This window comes from Thamnophis elegans, chromosome 3 (genome assembly GCF_009769535.1).
Source record: "Thamnophis elegans isolate rThaEle1 chromosome 3, rThaEle1.pri, whole genome shotgun sequence".
Taxonomy (NCBI): Eukaryota; Metazoa; Chordata; class Lepidosauria; order Squamata; family Colubridae; genus Thamnophis; species Thamnophis elegans.
In genome coordinates, this window is record NC_045543.1 from 119,588,303 (window position 1) to 119,612,708 (window position 24,406).

Below are 24,406 nucleotides of genomic sequence, written 5' to 3' on the forward strand. Positions count from 1 at the left end.
CATTTCTGCAAAGTCTAATATTTTCTTCATTACCTTTCCCTCTGAAGCGATTTTTCTATCTTCCAATTTTGTGCAAATACAATTCTAGCTGCAGTTATTACATAAATAATCAAGTATACATTCTCTTTACTATATTTCTCTGGTAAAATACCCAACAAGAACACCTCTGGTTTTAAATCAATATGTTGTTGTGTCATCTTTTCCAACCACATGTGGATTTTTGCCCAATACTTTCTCGCTTCTACACATGTTCACCACATATGATAATATGATCCCAGTGTTTGAGCCAGTTTGATATGATAGCTAAGATGCTGGGTCAGAAATCAAGAGACAATAAGTTCTAGTCTTTGTTTAGACATGAAAACTGGCTAGGTGACTTTTCTCCCTCATTCCAACAAACTTCAAAAGGTGGTAGTTGTGGGGAAAATAAGAGGTAAGGGCATTAGGCATGTCTGATGTATAGATATGGCCAGAAATAAAAGCAAGATAAAATTCTAAAATAAATAAATAAGTATTGCTCTATCTACCAACAGGATTTTGAGTGCAATTAAAAGTGTTGGTTTTAACTTACAAAATATTATATGGTAAACTCATATGGCACAGTTTTTCTTTGAGGAGGCAAGACTGTTAACAATGTTTCTTAGTTTTGGCTCCTGTTTTATGAACAATGTCAGCATCATTAAGTATTATTGTAGCGGTTACTGTATTGGAATTTACTTACTTTCTTTTTTAAATTAACTGCCAGGAATCTTTGCTGATATGAATATGAGCATATGAAATAACAGTGGAGATAAAAGACAGCCATGTAGATTCATGACCAATGACTAGTATTTAGACTAGGTGTCTATCCTGGAGAATATCATATGAAAATAATCCCTTTTAGCTTCTATACATTGGTACCTAAAGGTATCTTTAAATGGGCACCAAACACTGAGATACTTGCTTAAATTAGCACTGGTGATCTTTAATGATCACCATCTAATGAACCTACCTTTATTTGCTAAGATTTGTGCCAAGAGAAACAGCTTGTAGTTGGAATGCAACCAACAGAAGAGATAGAAGGATGAGTATTTGGAATTGGTTAAAAAGAAAGAGCCTCAGGGATAATCCAAAAGCATGCATTTGGCTTTTAGACAGAAGAAGGAGGGTAAAGGCCTTGTCTGGGTGATTGCTGCCTATTACACTTCCTACAAAATTTAGAAATAGCTGGAGGAACCTTCACTATTATAAAAACAGCATAGACTTACTGCTCCTTCTTTAGAAAAGAACTACAGATTTAGTAGGAAGCTTCCTACTCAGGCATGTTTAGCTGGAGAGCACCAAACACTAGACATTAATACTAGGAAATCGAGCATTTTCATAGAGGGTCCTTTGCCCATTGAAAATCATAGACCTTCCAAAGAGCTCAGAATAATATAACGCTAATGGTAGTCCTATCATCTTTTATATTCAAATCAATCATAATTCTTTTATTTAGTGACAATATTTGCAATGTGTCCCAATCTCAAAGGATTTTGAATGGCATACAAAATAAGCAGCACACAGTAACATTCCAATCGAAATCCCAAGATAGATGCCCCCAAGCAATCAGTTATGTCTATGAGAGACACATACACTGAATGAACTTATTTTTGGAATGCTGGGGACTAAGTGTACTTCTTAAGAAAGAGCATTCTATCGCCTGTCCTCTTACACCATGAGTGTGAAACCTGCGGCGTCACCTTGCCATCATGTGACATATCATGAGGCTTTTCCCCTTTGCATATCTGTGGTGGGCATGGCCTGCATGTGACGCATCCGGCCCACAGGCCACCAGTTTGACATCCCGGCCTTACACCCATGCTACATCCTACTTGTGTGAACTGTCAACAGAACCTCTCTGGTTACCACCCTACCCTACCTTACATTTGTGTACAATAGTCCAAAATATAATCATAAAGTGATGAGCCAAGCTACTCAGCTGAATAAGGATTTAAAGCTGGCTCTCCTACATCTCAGTGTCACATCTTAACCACAATGCCACACTGGCTCTAAGTATTTTGACCAGCAAAAGTCAGGATTTAAAAATTGGAATTTATTTTTGATTTTAGGGTTCCAATCTTCACACAGCCACTTAAACTTCATGAAATTTAATTCTGATGAGAATGAACATAACTGTTCTGTTTCAGTCCACATGCACAGCATGCACAGAGGTTTTAAGGACTTTATTGATAGCCCAAGTCCTTAATGTTAATTCCCAAATCCCTCATTCGCATCCAATGTAAACTCCTATTGAGTCCAACACTGCTCAGTCAGGACACAAGTATACTGAATCCAAAGGCAAAGGCAAAAGTCCACAAAGTTCACAGTTCAAGTCCAATCTGAAGTCCAAGGTAGGAGTCCAAAATCCACAAACAAATCTAAGGTCCAAACACATGATCAAGTGCAGCACAATCCAGAGTTGAGGAAACCAGGGTGATGAAGGTGAAGCATGTACACAGCAGGAGAATGGGTGGCTGCTCTACTTGCCCAACTAAATAGGTGCTCACCAGTGTAACTCATAAGGGGGGGGGGTTTAGGCTGCCTCCTCATGAGTAGCCTCACTGTTCTCCATTGAGCCTGTCTCCATTCCTCCCTGCATATCTGCAGATCAGAGGCAGGAGGCAATTCCTCCTCATCCTTGCTGACCAGATGTAGCTGTGCACCTTCTCCACTCTGCATTTCCAGTGGGATCTCTAAACTCTTTGGCTACAATTGCACTTCTCTTTTTTTCTTTTTCAGCTGGGTATTCATCTTGTCATTCTTCCAATGATCCCTCCAATATGTCTGGCTTCTTACCCTGAATCAGGGCCCTTAGCAACTTCCCCACATTCATCATCCTGCCCCCACCACCACCACTTTCCTCATTGTCCAAGCTGGCATCTGGAGAAGCCATCATAGGAATATTCTGAATTCTACCTCTAAATACCTGTTTCATCAGTGATCAGAAACACTTCTTTTTTATTTTTCAGATAGTTTTAAGAGAATAGTCAGGATGCAACTGAGATTTTCCATGTGGAAAGCAGCTAAAATATCTTGCTCATTTTCTAAAAGTTCATACTGAAGTAGATCTCTTCACCTCTGTAGCCACCTTCCAGCATATTATAATTATTGTGAGATAGAAATTCCAATGTGAGAAAATTCTAGTGCATTATTACATATTACGAGAGACAAATCACATGACTATAAATCTAAATGCATCAAATGATTGGAATTCTCTTTGGAAATTGATCTATTGTCCCATTATATGAAGTTTACTTAAAGAGCCTTTTTGTCCACATGATTTATCCAATACAAGCATGGATTATAAAGACATTAAATAAATAATTCACAAGTCTTTTGTATGTTTTTTCTTATTCCATTATTATTATTATTATTATTATTATTATTATTATTATTGTTGTTGTTGTTGTTGTTGTTGTTGTTGTACAATTGTATCACAGCGGCCAGTTGTTTCGCCGGATTTGGCATTGGTTACTAGTCGGGCCCCACCCAGGGGCCTAGGACGTCGTAACGTATTTTCGTAATATGCGTGCAGATCCAAGCAGTGCGGCTTTTTGCATTTGACTGATGGTGATTTTGTCAATTTTTAACTGTTTTAAATGTAATTCCAGTGCTTTTGGAATAGCACCCAGTGTGCCAATTACCACTGGAATTACCACTGCTGGTTTGTGCCATAGTCGTTGAATTTCGATTTTTAAGTCCTGGTATCTTGTGATTTTTTCATGTTCCTTCTCGGCGACCCTGCTATCACCTGGTATTGCGATGTCTATGATTGTGACCTTATTTTTCTCAACCAGTGTGATGTCTGGTGTATTATGCGCCAGTATTTTGTCGGTTTGTATACGGAAATCCCACAAGATCTTGACCATCTGATTTTCGGTGACTTTTTCAGGCTGATGTTCCCACCAGTTTGTTGCTGTTTTAATATTATAATTTTTGCACAAATTCCAATGGATCATTTGTGCTACTGAATTGTGCCGCAATTTATAATCAGTCTGCGCGATTTTTTTACAGCAGCTGAGTATGTGATCAACAGTTTCATCAGCTTCTTTGCAAAGTCTGCATTGGCATCATCAGAGGATTTTTCGATTTTGGCCTTAATGGCATTTGTGCGGATAGCTTGTTCTTGCGCAGCCAGGAGTAGTGACTCTATTTCTTTCTTTAATGTACCTGTTGTTAACCATAACCAAGTTTGTTCACTGTCCACTTTATCTTTTATTTTTTCCAGAAATTGACCATGCAGTGCTTTGTTCTGCCAACTCTCCATTCTTGATTTTATCACATCTTTTCTGTATTCTTGTTTTGTCTGTTGGGCCTTCAGTAGATTTTTGTTCTTTACTTCGATTAATAGATGTTCTTGACTTTCTTTTAAATAATCAGCCAGTGCATGTTTTTCTTCTTCAACTGTTTGCTTCACTTGTAATAATCCTCTGCCACCTGATTTTCGGGGCAGATATAGTCTATCAGTATCACCACGTGGATGTAAACTGTAGTGCATTGTCATTAGTTTCCTGGTTTTTCGGTCCAAAAGGTCCAAATCAGCTTGTGTCCAGTTAACTATGCCAGCTGTGTATCTTATAACTGGTATTGCCCAGGTATTTATGGCCTTGATTGTATTTCCACCATTCAATTTAGATTTCAAAATTTTCCTAACTCTGTTGGTGTACTCTCGCCTGACAATAGTTTTTACTTCTCCATGCTTGATGTTATCCAACTGCAGAATGCCTAAGTATTTGTAGGCTTCATTTTCTTTGCATTTAATTAGTTGGCCATTGGGCATTTCAATTCCCTCAGATGCAGTGATTTTGCCCCTTTTTATGGATACAGTGGCGCATTTTTCCATGCCAAACTGCATTGAAATATCGGTGCTGAATACTCGGACTGTATTTGTCAATGATTGGATTTCTATTTCTGACTTGCCATAGAGTTTCAAATCATCCATATATAGTAAATGCGAAATTTTTTCAGCTTTTTTGGCTGTTTGGTAGCCTAATTTCATTTTTTTTAAGATTACTGATAGTGGGATCATTGCGATGATGAAGAGAAGAGGTGAAAGTGAATCACCCTGGAAAATTCCTCGCTTGATATTAACCATTCCGTAGCTCTCATTCCCTACTGCCAACTCAGTTCTCCATTGTTTCATTGCCTTTTCAGTAAAGGATGTAATATTTTTGCTAATGCCAGTTGTTTCTAAGCATTTTATGATCCAACTATGTGGCAGTGAGTCAAATGCCTTTTTGTAATCAATCCAGACCATATTCAAGTTCGTTTTTCTGTTCTTACAATTTTCTAATATCATTTTATCAATTAGAAGCTGATCTTTTGTGCCCCTGCTCCTTCTTTTGTTGCCTTTTTGCTCTACTGGCAAGATGTTGTTTGTTTCCAAATAATCCATCATGTTATCTGCAATAATGCCTGTGAGTAATTTGAAGGTTGTTGCCTAGTCACACAACAGAAAAAGCATCAAAGCCAAAGTGGAAAATCTGTCTAGAACAAAAAATCAAAAAATTAAGGGCAGATGCTAGTAACTTAAAGAACATGCATGAGCAACGGCTTAAAAACAACAAAATCATAGATCGGCTAATCAGAAGATATAGATTGGATACAAGAAACATCAATGAAGCTGTAGAGATTGTAAAACAGCAGATAACAGCAACAGCTAGAAAAATTGAAAGATATGAGGCACGAATCATCCAATATAAACAAAATCAGCAATTTTGATCAGACCAGCGGCGTTTTTATCAAAGTCTTAATGTGAATGGTGACACCAAAAGTGAAAAACCAGAAAAGCAGGCCACAGTTGAATTCTGGAAAGAATTGTGGGAAAATGCAAAGGACTACAACAAGGAAGCAAAGTGGATACATGACTTTGAGAAAAGCATTGGCAACAAACAAATGCAAGTATTAGAAATAACAACTGAGATGATCAAAAATCGAGTTAAAAAGGTAAAGAATTGGACATCACCTGGAAAGGACCAATTACATGGTTTCTGGCTCAAATATCTGACCAGTTTACATGCAATATTAGCCAGGCAACTGAATGAAATTTTACAAAGGGCCAAATTGATGAATGGTTGACAACTGGAAAAACATACTTGATTCAGAAAGATCCAACTAAAGGAACAACACCTGAAAACTATAGACCAATAACATGCTTACCAACAACCTTCAAATTATTATTATTATTATTATTATTATTATTATTATTATTATTATTATTATTATTATTATTATTATACAATTGTATCACAGCGGCCAGTTGTTTCGCCGGATTTGGCATTGGTTACTGGTCGGGCCCCACCCAGGGGCCTAGGACGTCGTAACGTATTTTCGTAATATGCGTGCAGATCCAAGCAGTGCGGCTTTTTGCATTTGACTGATGGTGATTTTGTCAATTTTTAACTGTTTTAAATGTAATTCCAGTGCTTTTGGAATAGCACCCAGTGTGCCAATTACCACTGGAATTACCACTGCTGGTTTGTGCCATAGTCGTTGAATTTCGATTTTTAAGTCCTGGTATCTTGCGATTTTTTCATGTTCCTTCTCGGCGACCCTGCTATCACCTGGTATTGCGATGTCTATGATTGTGACCTTATTTTTCTCAACCAGTGTGATGTCTGGTGTATTATGCACCAGTATTTTGTCGGTTTGTATACAGAAATCCCACAAGATCTTGACCATCTGATTTTCGGTGACTTTTTCAGGCTGATGTTCCCACCAGTTTGTTGCTGTTTTAATATTATAATTTTTGCACAAATTCCAATGGATCATTTGTGCTACTGAATTGTGCCGCAATTTATAATCAGTCTGTGCGATTTTTTTATAGCAGCTGAGTATGTGATCAACAGTTTCATCAGCTTCTTTGCAAAGTCTGCATTTGGCATCATCAGAGGATTTTTCGATTTTGGCCTTAATGGCATTTGTGCGGATAGCTTGTTCTTGCGCAGCCAGGATTAGTGACTCTGTTTCTTTTTTAATGTTCCTGTTGTTAACCATAACCAAATTTGTTCACTGTCCACTTTATCTTTTATTTTTTCCAGAAATTGGCCATGCAATGCTTTGTTCTGCCAACTCTCCATTCTTGATTTTATCACATCTTTTCTGTATTCTTGTTTCGTCTGTTGGACCTTCAATAGATTTTTGTTCTTTACTTCAATTAATAGATGTTCTTGACTTTCTTTTAAATAATCAGCCAGTGCATGTTTTTCTTCTTCAACTGTTTGCGTCACTTGTAATAATCCTCTGCCCCCTGATTTTCGGGGCAGGTGTAGTCTATCAGTATTGCCACTGGATGTAAAACTGTAGTGCATTGTCATCAGTTTCCTGGTTTATTATTATTACTATTATTGTTGTATAGTTAGAAATTGGCACGATTTTCAAAAACAGTTATACAGGGAGAACAAGAGGGAAAAACAATAATAGTAGCAGTAATAATAGTAATAATACTAATAGTAGCAGTAATAATAGTAATAATACTATTATTATTACTATTATTACTGCTACTATTATTATTTTTCTCTCTTGTTCTCCCTGTATACAACTGTTTTTGAAAATCGTGCCAATTTCTTTCCTGTCATTCCCTGTTATGGCCAGTTAGAATGATTTGCTAAGTTGCTAAAGCAACTCCTTCTGTGTGCTTTGTCTCATTTATTGTAATGTTCAAGCACTCCCAAAATAAAATATTAATATTAAATATTAAAGAAACAGAACCTTAGTTCCTGTATATATATAGCTCTATACTTGATTATGTATGTTTTATCTCTTGATTGGTGCCTTTATTCCTAACTAAAATGAAGAAAAAACTATCATAATGTTTAATTTCTTTTTCAGCTTGTATTCATACATTCATGAAGAATGTAAATGAATAACATTCTTCTACACTGTAAATTATACATTTAAGTAAAGAAAATCTAAGATCATCCTTTGTGAGTTGTATTCAATATTAGTATCACAACTTATTATTGGGGGCAGAATCCTATAATTCAGTGTCTTCTGAATTACAATTCCAGTAAAGATAATAAAGTGGATCTCACAAGTTTGAAATCTGCATATGATATTATATGGTTTAACATGTTATTTTCTGCCTATGCATTTTCTGAACTGTGTTATCCTAATTTTCTTACTTTTCCATCAGACCAATATACAATTGCTGATCTATTTAACTAGACTGAACCTTACATGTATCATTCAATTGTTTATGACTACTCAAGTTGTATCTCCATTGTTAACATCAGCCCAGCTGTTTACCCTTCTATAGTAAATAGTTTATTTTCCTTGAAAAATGGATGAATATCCGGACCTTTCTTTCTCCACAAAAAATGGTCTCCTTTCCTTGAAATACCATCTATTTAAATTGGATCTGATTCAGCTAATTGGGTTTCTCGCTTGGATGCTCCAACTTCTGGGGAAAGTTACTACAATATTCTTCTGTTTAAGAAATTACATTCACCAATTCAATAACACTGAAATATATAACAGCAAACCCTGTATAAAGGCTTTTGAGGGATTGTGATAGGTCATTGGGATTAGGAAGAGATGGAAAATTTTCCCCTGATGAATGTTCTTCATTATTTATCTTAGGAGCTATATCTTTATTCCTTTCACAAGAATGAATAAAGCTGGTAAGGATGTGAAATATTTCATGGGAAGTGATGTTAAAAATGGAATTATGCTTTCTTATCCATGCTTCCTTTCAAAATTAAAAAGCCACAATTGTTGGAATCTTTCCTAGTTGGAGATTTGCACAGCCCTTAATGGCTTTTGTTGCCCTTTCCTGTACCTTTTTAGCTTTAAAATATCCTTTTATTGGGCTGTGACCAAAACTATGCACAGTACTATTCCATCACAAAGTTATATCAAAGCATTATTAGATCAACAGCTTATTGGTGTTTTCTCTCACACACTTGCTCTCTTCTTGTCAGGTGTTATTGAAAATCTGGCAAACTTTTTGTAGAGACTTCAGACATTTATGAGTTTTTTGTATCTTGTGCAAAATAAAGCAATCAGTTAACACATTTTAAAGAGTATTTTCATCATCCACCACCTGAAATTAATTAGAATGCTATGGCCCACTATTGATCAGAGCAAAGTTTTATGTCTTTGGATGAGATACATATATTGAACATATATGAAATGCTGTTTGTAGTGGTATAAAATAAAGCCCCAGTTATTTTGATTGATCGGCGGCATGAAATAAAATTCCATGAATAACATTGCTTTAAAGACAGAGAGAAGAATTAGATTTCTATGATTAACTACATATCAAATTTATCTTTCTAAATATGTTTTCTGAAGAAAGCACTGCTCTACGTAACATGTTCAGGCATTAGAGAGGAATTGTTCTATTGCATCTGAATAACAATCTTTCTGTGTATATTCCGAACACAGTCTTCATAAAATCTACACAATGTGACACCATGAGCCATGTTGCAAGACATCTATGATGCTCTTTCTGCAGTTTTCAATCTGAGGCGAGAAAGCATCTGTCACTGCAATATATTCGGAAAAGCTCACTCATTATTTAAATTCTAAGAGATGTAATGTAATTTTGTTAATGTAGAAAAAACTATCCCTCTGGTTTTAGTCCTCTGTTCTGCCTAGTAGGTCAATGCACATAAGATGGGGGAAGTCAATCAGCTTGAATCACGGCTAAACACAAGTGACATCTGCCAGAGTTAAGGCACAAGGAAGAAGGAATAGCTTTTCCCAAGAGTTTAAATTCAGCTCAGTTTTCTTTTTTGTCCCCTGTTATGTGCAAACTATAGTATACAGAGTGGTACTACAAGGGTTCAATGGTAAGATATACTTTTAGGTAGCTTGCATACAAACTGCTGGGCCTTCTTCACTTTCAAGTTTCTGCTCCTGCCCATTGTCCTGACACCAGGAGACGCATTTGCACAACATGATCAGGCTAGCTAAAGGCCTACCGGCTGAATTAATGCAGCATGTTAAGCATAGCTAATTCGAACTTTCGATATACAGAAATCGTATTTACACATTGCACTAAATCAAGCATTTTGCTAATTGTGTATATATTTTGCAGGAGGAAGACATCCTCAGACATAGAGGTTGGTGGTGCATCTGCGTCATTATCTCTACCCTCACTTCCCAGTTCGCATGAGAACTCTGATGAAGATTGGAGATGGAGGAAGAAGGGATTGTTTGGAGAGGGAGCTGATGTGGAGGAATGTAGTTTGGAGAGACCAGAGGGAGGGCTCCTTAGAGGACAAAGGGAAAGTAGAGTTTGGAATGTTTGGTAGGCAGAAAGAGACTGAAGGAGGACACTTCCTAGCAAATTCCAAGAGTATATCTAGTAGTTTTATGGATAGTTGCTTTAGTCTGGCAAGATTTTGTCTGTAAGTAAACAACATTAAAAAAAACTACCAGAAGTAACTTTACATATTGTTCTTGATTCATTAAGCCTGACATGCAGTATGTACAGCAGCTGAGATAGTTAACCGATTAATAGGAAAGCCAAGAAATGGGGCCTTCACACATTCAGAACATCAACTTCAGAAGGCTAACAGGGTTGGGGTCATTCTAAATTAAAGAAGGAGAATACGTTCCACAGAGCATGAGCTACAGCAGAGAAGGCATGTCTTTTAGTCCCTGCCAGCTGACAGTCTTTGACTGAAGGGATCTACAGCATAGCCAGCCGATGCTAACCCACTGAATGCCTTGCAATGTCAATTTTAAAAATAGATTCATTTATTTGGTGCTCTTCTGTTGCAGTTTGATTGGTTTGTACTTGATGAAGCAAGAGTTCTTGTTTTCCCCTTTGCCAGAATCTCAGTGACATGGATTTGTAAAGGTCATGCTTGCATGATGCTTGCCCAGCCCCGGAGACATATATTAGAAATTGTGGTATTATTCCGTACATGACATAACAAGCTTTCAAAGTTCAAACCCACTACAGCAACAAACATGCACAAATCATCTAGGAATAAAGTATTTGCCTGCTTGAATTCCTCATCAGAAGCCCACACTGATACAAATAACCATGTTTTCTCAGACTATTCGGATTCGTGTTTTAACTGCTTTTTGATGATGTATTTTAATGGTATTTTAATGCAATTGTGTTTTCATATTAGAAAGGATCATTTCACTTTTTATCTTGTTGATGAAGTCATTTCCTTAAATTATATTTTGGATATATAATTTACAAAAGAAAAAAAATAATATTCCCTATTTAAACCCCAAGCAGATTTTTAAATGCATACTTAAATTGCAAGTTATGTCCAGTGCAAAAGTGGGCATTTTACAGTTCCCCAGGCCACATCCTACCCTTTGGTTGTCCCTGTCCGGGCCTGCATGAGGTCAGTTGATAATTAAATAGGGCTTTACTGCCAGAAATACCAACAAGGGAAAGTTAATTGCCTTGGCAAGTCTGGAAGGAGAGCCCCTCTCATGCTTCAAAAGGCGGGTAGACTGCTGGAGGTGTGCTAGACTGGTCCTCCTATGCCATGTATACAATACCACTACATTGTTTTTATTTTGAAGGAGACTTCTGTTTTTTTCTCCAATTTACTTATGTGTGTGCATGTATGCCTATATACCTTCAGAACCAGTGGTGGGATCCTGCCAGTTTAACAACCAGTTTGGTGATCCCGCGCTTTGCAGTTTTAAGAATACTTATCTTCCGTGTTACTGCTGGGGAGTAAGACAGCTGAGATGCAGCAATCCTCTCTGCCGTGTGAATCAGCTGAGAAGATATAGGTCAGTATAGCGCAGAGTGGGCAGGTGGGCCCACTTGATCGTCAGAGCAAACCAGTTCACTCCCAGCTGATTGTTGGAGCTACCAGTTTGCCTGAACTGGTAGAATCCCACCCTGTTCATAACCCTATTGGTTCAGGCTTTCAAAACAATCCAAGTTTCTCATGTGAACCCTTGGGAAAATTAATTGCCCACGCCTGCTCTAGTGAAACCTAAACTCTAAGGGCTGCATAGATGGGATGAAAAGTGAGGCAAGGAAGCCTTTTATTTTCTGGGATGAGGTTTTAAAAACCAAAATAGGCACATGAAACATATCAAAGATCAATAGCACCAAAGAGACTGGATAGCCACTTGTCTGAAGTAATATAGGATCTCCTATTTGAGCAGGGGGTTGGACGGGAAGACCTCCAAGGTCCTTCTAACTCTGTTATTCTGTTAAATTTCTGCTGTTTAGAGGACTTGCCATGTTTTGTCTGCCTAGTGAGTCCTTCCCAAGGACATGGGATAGGCAAATGTTGAAGTTTGATGTCTATAGAGATTCTTAGTCATCCAGTCATGGCTCAGGGTCTGACCCTGAGGACACATATAGCAATAGCATTAGACTTACAGTATATACTGCTTTACAGTGCTTTACAGCCCTCTCTAAGCGGTTTACAGAGTCAGCATATTGGAGGTAAACCTCCAAGTATTTCAATGACCCTCTAAAAGGATGAAAAATACCAGCTGTCTGCAAGGAATATAAATCCTTCCATTCCCCACTATCCTTTCAGAGCTGAAGAAACTTCTTGGATGAGAAACGAAATATCTTCAAAAGAAAAGACAAGAAAGTCCAGTTGCCTCCTGAAAAAGCACCTTTGGGACATTGATGTTTGATGGTGTTATATACCATCCCAGGATGTAAGCTGTTCTGAGTAAAGCTGCTTTTGCAGTTGACTGATGATGAATTTGTTATTCTTATTTATTAATTTTTTATATTGTCCATCTCCCCTGCAAGTTCATCCAGGTTGACTCTGGTCAGCAGAGTGTCTCTACCCCTCAGTGTGACTGTGGTGCTCCTCAACAAAATATCCACCACATTGTGTCTGAATGTCCAACAAGAGCTTACACCGGCCCAATGTCTGATTTTTTTTTTTTTAAATATATTTTATTCATTTTTCACATTCCATTTGCAATCACTTATATACAGGGTATTTACTATAAGAAAAGAAAAAAAAAGAAAAAGGGAATAAAACGAACAAATAAAAAGGAAACACAACTCATCATTCACAACCCCACCTAACCCTTCCATCCTCCATACACCCCATCTACCCCCTCCAACTTTCCTTTCTCCCTCTAACACTCCCCTCCTACTTCCCTTTCCCCTCAAACCTTCCTTCTCCCCTTACTCCCCGGACACCCTCCTTACATTCCCCTTACTCCTTCCTTACTCCTCCCTCTTCTTTCCCTCTACCTCCCTCCTTGGTGTATGCCTTTATTCGAGTGTTGTTTGATCTGATAAAATGAACCAAAGGGAAAAAAAAAGAAAAAAGAAAAAAAAGAACCGCCGTATATAAATACATTCTTGTTCTTATTAAGACTATGTTAACACCCCCCCACCCCACCCCCCACAAATCCCCATCCCTAATCCTCCCGACTTCCCAGGGCCCACACCTGGCACTACCTTCTGTCTAAAATATCTTGTATACATATGGATTAAAAAAATAAAAGTAATATATCAAAAGAAAGAAAAACAGAAAAAAAAGAAGAGAGAAAAGAAAAGAGAAAAGAAAAAAAAGAGAAGAAAAAAAAAAGAAACCACTCTTTGTGTTGATCTCAGCCCCCCATCTTTATCTATGCTTAAATAGTATAAATCATTCTATCTATATTTTATTCTCGTCTCTTACTTCTTTGCTATTTACCCCAACCTTCTGTAGATTCTCCCGTTCCTCTTCCTAAACCTCGTGATCCCTTCCGATAAAATTTAAGCAACGTGGTTCATGCCATATATTCAAATATAACTCTACAGACGAGTAATCAAACTTTCCCTTCTAGTAAAATTTAAACAGCGTAAATGATCTTTCTTAACCCCCTTTTCAAACAGTAGTTCAAAATAATCTAGCCAAGCTTCCCCTTCTTAGTAAAATTAAGCAGCGTAGATCAAATATTACTTTACACAGGAATCAATTTCTATCTTAAGATAATTCCAACCGACTTCCTCTTCTAATAGGATTTAAATAACGTAGTTCATTCCACATGCATTTTACCCTCATCCCTTACTTGTCTGATATTTACCACTATCAAATTTATACTAGCATTTGTTTAAAATGTAACTCAGAGCGATTTCAACCAACTTTCCCTTCAAATAAAAGTTAGATAGCATGGATCATTCCACATATTCAAATAATACTTTCAGCAAGAGTCAGTTAACCTTCTATTTTAAAGTAGTCCCTTCTAACAAAGTTTAAACAACATAAATCATTCCGCATTCTTTTTACACTTATCTTAAGATAATCCCAACCAGCTTTCTGTTCTAATAAGCTTTAAACAACGTAAATTTTACCCTCATCCCTTGCTTGTCTGATGTTTACCACTATCAAATTTATGCTAACGTTAATTTAAAATCTAGCTCAAAGTAGTTTCACCCAGCTTTCCCTTCTGATAAAAATTAGTCCGCTTTTTCTACCGGAGAGGGGTCTCAAACCCCCATTCAGTCCTCAACTTTAGCAAGCATTTTGAAATGTCTAAATTCTCGATCTCCGTTTTTCTGCTTCTCCGAGGGAGGAGGGGCTACCCCCTCCATCTTGCAGCCACATGGCCGGCCGCTTGCCTTCTCCTTCCGCTTGTCTCTCCTCTCTTCCAAGCGCGTCAGGAAGTCCCGCCTTCAGAGTCCTACAATAGAAATCTTGAGCCTCCGAAACAGAGTTAAGACGAAATCTTTGATTCTCAAATGTAACCGTGATACCGGCAGGGGCCTCCCATCTGTATCGAATCTGTTGACTCCTAAGCTCCTTAGTTAAAAAGGTGTAGTCCCTTCTTGCTTTCAGCATCTGAAAAGGAATATCTTTGAAAACAATCAGGTCCTGGCCGTCAACTCGGAGACTGTTATTATGAAACTTTTGTACAATCGCATTTCTAGATTCTTTTGTAGAGAAATGTATAATTATGTCCCTCGGGAGCTGTCGCTGTTCCGCTATCAATGAGTTCTGGCGATAGATTTTCCGAATCTGCCAATCAAAGTTAAGTCCCGGGCTTCCCAGCGCATGGCTGAAGGCTTCAGCAAAGGTCTGTTTCAAATTCTCTTGCTCCTTTTCACGGAATCCTCTGACTCTTATTGCAAATGCCTTCCTATTAAAATTTATCATCATAAGCTGTTCTTCGTTGTCCCTAATTTTTTGTTGTAAAATTTGAATATTGGTAGTCAAATTAAAATTAGCCTTCTCCAGACTTTCCAATTTGTTCTCTATTTCAGCAGAGTAATCTGACAGGGCAGACACGGCTGCAAACGTATTCGCCTTCATCTGATTAACTTTAGACTTTAAATCATCATATAGTTCCAATACAAAATCCTTAATTTCTTGTTTAAAGGCATTAAACATTTTAAAGAGATATTCCTGTGTTAAAAATTCTCCAGTAGAGGGCATAGGAGACAAAGGCTGTGTTTCCAGTAAAAATTCTTTAAATTCTTTAGACACATTTGTAGCAAGACGCTTCTTTGACCTGGGTGCCATAATAAATAAACAAGTAAGCAGCGCTTCGCTCCCCTCAATTTCCAAAGAAGAAGAGTTTATTTTGTTAAGGAGCGGTCTGCAGGAAGATAAAACCGGCTAAGTACATCCAGTATCAATCATCCACGGAGAGAAATCGCCATTTTGAAGTCCATTTAGACAAAGAACAAAGAAGTCTCTAAGACAAATGGTGCTGGTATTTAAGATAGTAATAAAAGCATAAATCTCACAGGGGTGGGACCCGCCCGTATCAATTCTAGCTTGAAAAAACTTTGTTTTGTCCTGGGGGGGGCTAGCCTGTCTGGGGCTGCCTAAAAAAAAAAAAGGCAGCTGAGAAGAACTGGCTGGAGATAAAAGCTCCGCTCCGGCTGGATCTAATCTCTTTCCACAGCCCAAAAAAAGAAAAAGGCTGTGGCTTACGAATAGACCCTAGCCTACGGAGCTATCCTCCCTGCCCCTTTCTTAGCCAAAAAGGGGTGCTATCTATGATCTTATTTAGATATACAGACCAGATCTCTGAGGAGCTCGGTGGAGCCCTCCTCGGCAACAGGCCACGCCCCCAGGAAGTCCCCAATGTCTGATTTTTTTCAACATAGACCTATCCTTGAATGGCTGGGTGGACTGTACATCAACATTTGAACTACTATAAGTACATGTTATTTGCCATATGCTAAATATATAAATAAATGGACAGCAGATACAAATTTTATATGTATATACTACATACACTCAGGGTGGTGGGGGGAGAGGAAGAAAGAGAGAGAGAAAAAAAAATGTGTGTATGGTTATTATCCATAGATGTTGATGCTTATTACTATGTTTTTTAATGGTGAATTGTAGGTATTAATTATGCATTTTGTAAAGAAGTATTTTAGTTTTTCTGCTCTAAATGTCTAGCTGATCCCATTATATGACCCCAAGCATTAGCATTAGCAGAGATGTTTTACAAACGTTTGCTATATCTCTCATTAGTTTTTTTTTCTAAATGAAAGTAAAAAAAAATCTATTTAGAGCAATTTCTTAGGGGTAATACTTCACAGCTACATCCTATACGTATCTTTTTGGAAATAAATTCCAGTCAATGCGGTGGGGTTTTCTTCCAACTAAATGAGCAGAGGTCTCTCAAGATTTTGGTTACCTTTTCTATGTTAGTATCAATGCTAAGATAAAAATGCAGTAGATTCGAGCATTATTCGACCTCGTCTGTTGAAGTATATTTCACAAAATGAGAAAGGGAACGGTCAGCAGAGTAAGTATTTAAATTATAGAAATGTTAATTAATGCAAATAAAAGCTCAATAGGGAAATAATGCTATTATTTTGCCGCTGTTTACATTCAGTTGTTCAATTTATACATGCATACATGGAAATATATGTATGCATAACTGACAATCCAAATGTCAGAATATCAGCATAGGTCTGTGCTATATGCATAGCTAGACATTACCTTTTTTAATAGGCATGTTTTGCAATAGAAGTCATAATTCTGTGTTTAAAAAAAGCAAGAAAGGCAGCAGAATCCCTCATAGATAAATCTAGGTAATATACGTCTAATTTATTCTTCTTCCTATGTAATGATATAGCCTTTAATGGTTTTATGATTATTGTACTGCATATTATATTAGAGTAAATGCTTAGTACATTGCAATATACGCTCTGTAAGTCAATGAATAAAATAATTACATGCCAGTTTTTAATTTTGTTAACATTTTAATACATTGTTTAATTAAGGAGGGAATAAAAGGCCTAGGCACAAAAGCATAATCAAAGATGGGCTTTATTCACAAATACAGGAAGTATTTAAAGAAGAAAAAGTGAATTAAACATCTCGTCACAAACCAATAAGATAGGGTAGCATAACTATGCACTGAACTGCAGGAATTGTGAATGGATGGGTTCATACATATGAGGACATTTATGATACAATATACTGTACGTGTGTTTTTATATTGCATTCATACATGCACATACAAATAAAATTAAATATTTAAAAAGATTTATTAGGTCACAGCTGTATTGACTGTTTATTTTAAATTATGACCCTGTAAAGCCAAGCCATGGTTTTAAATAAGATGGTCTTTAAAACAATATATCTAGTTAGAGAGAAACCACTCTAAAGATTGCTTTTTTAAAAAAAAAATGCATTAATAGGGATGAAATATCCACACCTAAATTCTTTATTGCTGACTTCTAATATTAAACCAGCGACACATAAGCAGTGCTGATTGCAATATAAAGAATTATTCTCCTGGGCCCTACTTGTATTCATTCTCATTCTACACTTTAAAAACCCATTCATCAATTACTCTGCAATGGCACTGGAGCTTAGCATGCGCATATTATCTTCTCATATTCCAATGCAGTTTTCTGAAGAGAATAGGAAAGGCAGCTACTGGGGCGACAGGAAGGGAGGTGTGACAGAGGCAAGATGCGAATGTGATCCTTGTGTTGCTGATGCACACAGCATTCCTCTCCGATTATATGTGCAGACTTCATTGCATCCAATAAATGCACAAGGCATTTTGTGTTTTTTTTAAATTTGTTGGTTTGTTTTAAATGTAAAGTAGCTATAAACATCTTCATGGAGGTTCTTCAAAAGAGGGAAAGGAGCTTAAACAGCTAGGTGAGTGGAAGCCTTTTGATATGCAGCAGGAGTAAGTAGCTGCATAATAAAAAATGATGGCACTATTAATCCTATAGCTCTGGTGATATGCCCAGCCCCCCCTCTGCTCCTGATACCAAACCATTGTCTCAGGCTTTAAACTTCATCAGTATGCAAACGGAGTGTCAGTATGATGGGTGGTAACTTGCTTGGATGCACTTTCTACATTTCTGGCAAATGAGTATAATTATTTTCAGAGCTGCGGGCAACTCATGCATGTTTTATCCCCCATCTGGACCTGCACGGCACACAATAGTGATAAAAGATTATTCCCCACCCCCACCCACCCCCCACCTATACCCGGATGTGGATAGGCCATCATGGGCGCAGCCCTGATGAAATGGTCATGTATCCCTTAGCACTTCTATATCTGCCACAGCTTGACAACAAAATTATTTCCCTGTAGTACTAAGACACTTCAATATTCAAGTCCTCTGTGCATATATTTGTGTTTTGAAGCATTCAGTGTTAACATAATGTGGTAATTTATAAACTGACAAATTAACCACGCAGAAGTGTAGCAGGCCTGGAAGTACAGTAGAGCAGTGGGACGGGGAAGAAATCTGGAAATTGTACAATCCAAAATAGTAGTGGTAATAGTAGTCATAGTAGTAGCAGCAGCAGCAGCAATAGTAGTAATAGTAATTAACTTTTAGACTGAGCATACACACCATCCCAAAGCAGTTTATGAAATATAATACAATATTATTTAACTGTGCCAGATTTTTGACTTTACCAAACTTAAGCACAGTTACTAAAATATGACGAAGGACACAGGTGAGACAGGAAATGTGTCAAAATGTAGAATGTTCAGAGAAATAAATTAGGGAGAAAGGGGCTCAAGCAAAGTTTCCAAAATTAAATATTAACATTTGCAAGAGGAAATACGCTGTCAGGATAAATAAAATCAATAATGCATAAAAGAGGTTGATTCCCAAGGAGGGGAGGGGGGGAGTGGCCACTCCTTTGTCTCTTTGTTATAAAATCATTTTACTGATTAAAATTCATCTGGGTAAGAGCCCATCTTACTGAACGCTCCAGACGTATTGGCTTACTATTGATCTCCAAGCAGCTTTTGATGGGCCATTCTCACCAAATGATACTGGAGACAGCATTGACACTCCTAGGAGCTTAGCTGCTCAATTCTGCTCCACGTATATGAAACAACTAATTTTCTGAGACTCCCAAAGAAGACCCTTGTATATTCTGCTGCCCCCCACCCACCCCCTGGATCTTCACATTTGGACTCTGCTTCTGTTTTGTGGAGGGAGGAAGTTATTTGCAATGCAGAGTAAGGAGGTCTGACATTCCTTCATCCTCTGCCAAAGCAAGTCCCCTTCCTCCCTGACATATGCCCACATCTTCAGCCAGTGAATCTCTTTCCCTCCCCCCCTCACACCCTTTAAATGGTACGTGCCATGCTAAGGGGGCCTACCAAACATCAGACAGTCTTTATCAGCAGTTGTGCCAGGGTCTCCATGGCAACAGCATAATAGATTTGCCCTTATTCAATCCCAGAGGCCACATTGAAGCGCAATGCAAAATTTGCTGGAGCCTGAATTCCTTTCAAGTCATGGCTCATGTGTCAGGAAACAAGTCAATGCACAGACAGCAGTAAACATAAAGATTGAAAGGAACCTTTCCTCTCCAGTGCTGCTTGCTTACAGTGACATTAAAAAATGGACGCCCCTTCTAGATGATTTTTCTCTCCCTCTTTCTCTCTTTCTTCCCTTCTTCCTGTTTGGTCTCATTTTCCTAGTTATTAATTCACTTCTTTGGCGAAGGGAGGTGGGAGGGCACCATGCATTGCAGGAATAAACTGACATAGAAAGTGCAAAGCAAGCTGAATTGAAAAGAGGAAGTGTCTTTCAAGGCCTCCAAGGTTACCCAACTCAATATGGCTGAGGTCCACCACAGCAAACAATATTTTAATGCTTACAGATAAACACAGCCAACACCCCAGCAACTACTTCTAACAAACGCCTCATGGTTGCTTTCTGGGAGGATGAATGACTGTTTATCCAAAAGGGGGGGGGGAACCATCAGCTTAAAAATGAACAATATTCATACCTTTTCCACAGAAAACCATCACAGAGAAAAGGAGAAGAAATTTATTTTTAAATATATATATATATATATATATATATATAAAAGAGGGAGGAGTAATTCTTTAGGGTCTTGTTTGAATACCATGTTTCTTTTGACCCCCCCCCCAAATAAGTGCATGGCGTTATTTTAGGGGAGGGCTTCTTATTTTTGAGGTGCAGGAGGTGGCGAGTGTGGTTATTTCATGGCTGCTGCTGTGTTGCAATATTTTTGGGGGAGGGCTTATTTTAGCGCATGCGCTCAAAAGCCCAATTGGGCTTATTATTCGGGGAGGTCTTATTTACAGGGAAACAGGGTATAGATAGTCCTCGACTTACAATGGTTCATTTAGTGACTGTTCAAAGTTACAATGGCACTGGGGAAAAAAGTGACTGGTGACCCTTTTTCACACTTATGACCGTTGCAGGATCCCCATAGTCATATGATCAAAATTCAGTCACTTGCCAATTAGTTCGTATTTATGACGGTTGCAGTGTCCCAGGATCACATGATCCCCTTTCGCAGCCGTCTTACAAGCAAAGTCCATAGGGAAGTCAGATTCATTTAACAACCACATTACTAACTTAACAACTGCAGTGATTCACTTAACAACTGTGACAAGAAATACTGTAAAGTGGGGCAAAATTTACTGAACAAATGTCTTACTGAGCAACCGAAATTTTGGGCTCAATTGTGGTCAAGTCAAGGGCTACCTGTACACTGCTAGCTTGAGGATGACACAATGACTTCATGGGTGATTTTATCTGCTTTGTTTCCAAATGAAAATGTTCATCAGCCAGAGATGAACTCCAAGTGATCTTCTTAGTGTTTACTGAGTAAAAAATGCCTTGTTGTTATATCAACCAGAGAAAAGCATTTTAACATTATTTTAATGCATTATTTTAATGGCTGCTTTTTCCCTGCCTGAACTCCAATGGGTTTATCTCTTTCCTCTTTATACTTTCAGGCAGTATTTATACTTTCAGGCAGTAAAACAATAGGAATTCTGTTCTGAAACCCCATCCTTCTTTTATATCTTCTTTTCCTAGTAGGGAAAACAAGACTGCATACTCAAATATTAGGTGTGGTTCTTTGACCATTCATTAATGATTCTTCAGCCAAAAAAAGCTCACAGTATCCTTTCTTAGATACCAGGGAAATGCCTGAAGATGTATGAATGAAGATGGGGAGGGAGAATAACTGTGGATAAACCATGGGGAGAGAAGAGACAGCCTCCACACATATGAATTAAAACATTAGTCAGGGCAATGGAGTGAAGACAAATTCAGTCCTCTTGATGAGGCAGGATTTCTCATTGTGGGAAATGGGTAAGCACATCTGTCTTATACAATTACAGATTTAGTGCTGACTTTAGCACTGAGCATGCAGTGCCTGCAGACACAGGGAATAAGCCTTGTGAACACACCTGCACCATGTTTTTAACTCTCAGTGATGCAGACTGAATGCCACCATAGGGATAAAGGCTATCCCACTTTTTCTGAAACAACCTACGCTGAACTACTGTTAGGATGTCAGCTTACAAAACCTCAAATTTAAAAAAAAAAAAAATAAGAATGTAATTAACACAGCAGCAAACAAACCTGCATAATTCTCAATCTAAAGGCCAGAAGTCTCAGCTACAGGAAGGGAACTGCAGTTCATTTCTTAAAGATGCAGCAGCATACAACACAGCCCTCTTTTTTCAGTCTGAAGTCCAATTGTGACAGGTAGGGTCCCTTAGGTCTTGAAACTCTCCTCATTCCTATGTAATATTTACACAAAGCCTCTGGCATGGATCTACATCTCTACATCTCCACAATGGACCAGCAAACTGATGACATGAAGGTACTGTTTCCAGTATTGGGAGACTGTGAGGATCTGGATGGGGAAGAACAAACTTCAAAGAAACCTTGCCAAGAGTGGGTGTCTATGGGTTTGGAAGGTTCTGGATCCAGAATTTGTCTATCTTTGGTTCTGTGTGGAGTTGGTTTAGCCTCCAAAAAAACAGTGCACAATCAGGTGGTCTTCACAGCTCTTTTCAAAGATCAAGTGGCATCCGCAGGAAGGCAATTTCATTTTGTGCACCAGTTGCACTCCTTCCTGTACCAGGAGATACTGTTCACAGTTATGCATGCTTTAGTCTCCATGCCCAATGAGTTATTCTAATGTACCCTACAATGAGCTACCTTTGAAGACCATCCAGAAGCTGCAATCAGTCCACAATGTAGCATTACAGGCAATGATTGGCACATCAAAGTATGCCCATGTTACACTTCTGCTCAGCAGCTGCACTTGTTCCTAGTGTTTTTCTGGGTGGAATTTAACATGCCAGTCATCACTTACAAAGATCTTCACGGCAATGGGCATGGCTATCAGAAGGACTGCCTCTCCCCAGTTGTTTGTCATGTTCTCAGTTAAAGAATGTTATCTAATGGGACTTTGGAAGTGGGTCTTTTTTGGTATAGCACCTAGTCTCTGGAAGAGCTTACTGTCCCCCTTGAGTTTAGATTGACCTCAGCCTTTTGCAAAGCATATTTATTTATTTGTCAACAAGGACAAGGAAACAAGTATGAAAACACGCGAAAAAAATGGCACAAATAAATAAATCTAAATAAGCAAAGCATAGCCATAAACACATAAAAAGAGTACACATAAATGGGACAGTAATAGCAATAGCAATAGCAGTGGACTTATATACCGCTTCATAGGCCTTTCAGGCCTCTCTAAGCGGTTTACAGAGAGTCAGCATATTGCCCCCAACAATCTGGGTCCTCATTTTACCCACCTCGGAAGGATGGAAGGCTGAGTCAACCCTGAGCCGGTGAGATTTGAACCGCTGACCTGCTGATCTAGCAGTAGCAGTAGCCTGCAGTGCTGCATTTAACCACTGCGCCACCTTGGCTCTTAACAAGAGTAGGACAGGGATGGTAGGCATGCTGGTGAGCTTATGCACCACCACCCCTTAGGGACCTCTTAAGAAACGTGTAAGGTCCATGGTAGACACCTTAAAAGGTATGGGGGTTAGAGGAATTAACAACAGGATCAGGCAGGGTGTTTCACACATTTACTACTGTATTGTCTAAATCATTTTTTCTGAAATCAAGATTAGAATGGATTATATTTTGTTTGTAACTGTTGATAGCACTTGTGTTACTGCAGTTGAAGTAAAAGTAGTTATTAACAAGTAGGACGTTATGGGAGATTATCTTGTGCACTAAACTCAGGTTGGAATGTAGACGGCATAGTTCAAGGTTATCTAAATGTACTCCAGAGCATTGTAGGGTGAGGGGGGTCTGGTTATATGAACTATGAGGTGATGCTTTGCTGAATGTTTTCCTAGATTTATTATTAGCAATCATTATAATGTTTTGTGTTTGTTTTTCCTATTGCTTTGAATGTGCTATTAACCATTTACAGCACCACGGAAGGCCATATAAATCAATCAAATAAACAAATAGCTCAGTACCAGTGCTCTAATGTAAGAGTTTTTAACCTTGGATTGTAGTGAAGAGAGGAAAGATCAGCTAATTTCATCTTGCCTTTCCTGAGAGTCAAGCACTGCTCATTGTGGGCTGAGATACACATCCCGCAACTGTCTAAACTCTTTTCAGATACTTCCTGTATCTTCCGAGGTGAGTTCAACTTGGGATAGATACTTCATATGACCTCTATTGTTCTTTACATACTGGATGCTATCCCTGTCTCAGACACATCACTTTCCCACAATATTTTCCCCTTTCAGAAATACAGCAGTGTTTTTTTTAAACCCCTCCTTTATTATTTTTACACTTGTTTTTATAATGGTGGCAGTGTAAATTTTGGAGTTACTGAAATTGCCAATGTACTTTGGACAAGACTAAATATTAAAGGCTACTTGTACCAGGCAATCATTTTCTCAGAATCTTACCCAAAAGTGGTGATAGTAATGCATTATGTGTTTTCTGTACTTTAGATCAACAACTCAGCCTGTTCATTCAGCTGAGTCTGAATCTCCATTTTGTGGCAAAAGGGTTGACTTTCCAGTTTGAAAAGCATTCACGATTAGTCACAAACTCTTTGTGTATACCATGTCATGCAAATTCAACTTTGAATTCTTTGATGACAATAAAGGATACCTTGTTTTTCAAGCACGGTACTGTAGGATATTTTGAAAAATAATCCACTACCAGTAAATGTGTTTTTCATCTTGGCTATGGCCTCTCCCTGATATTTATCTAGCTTCA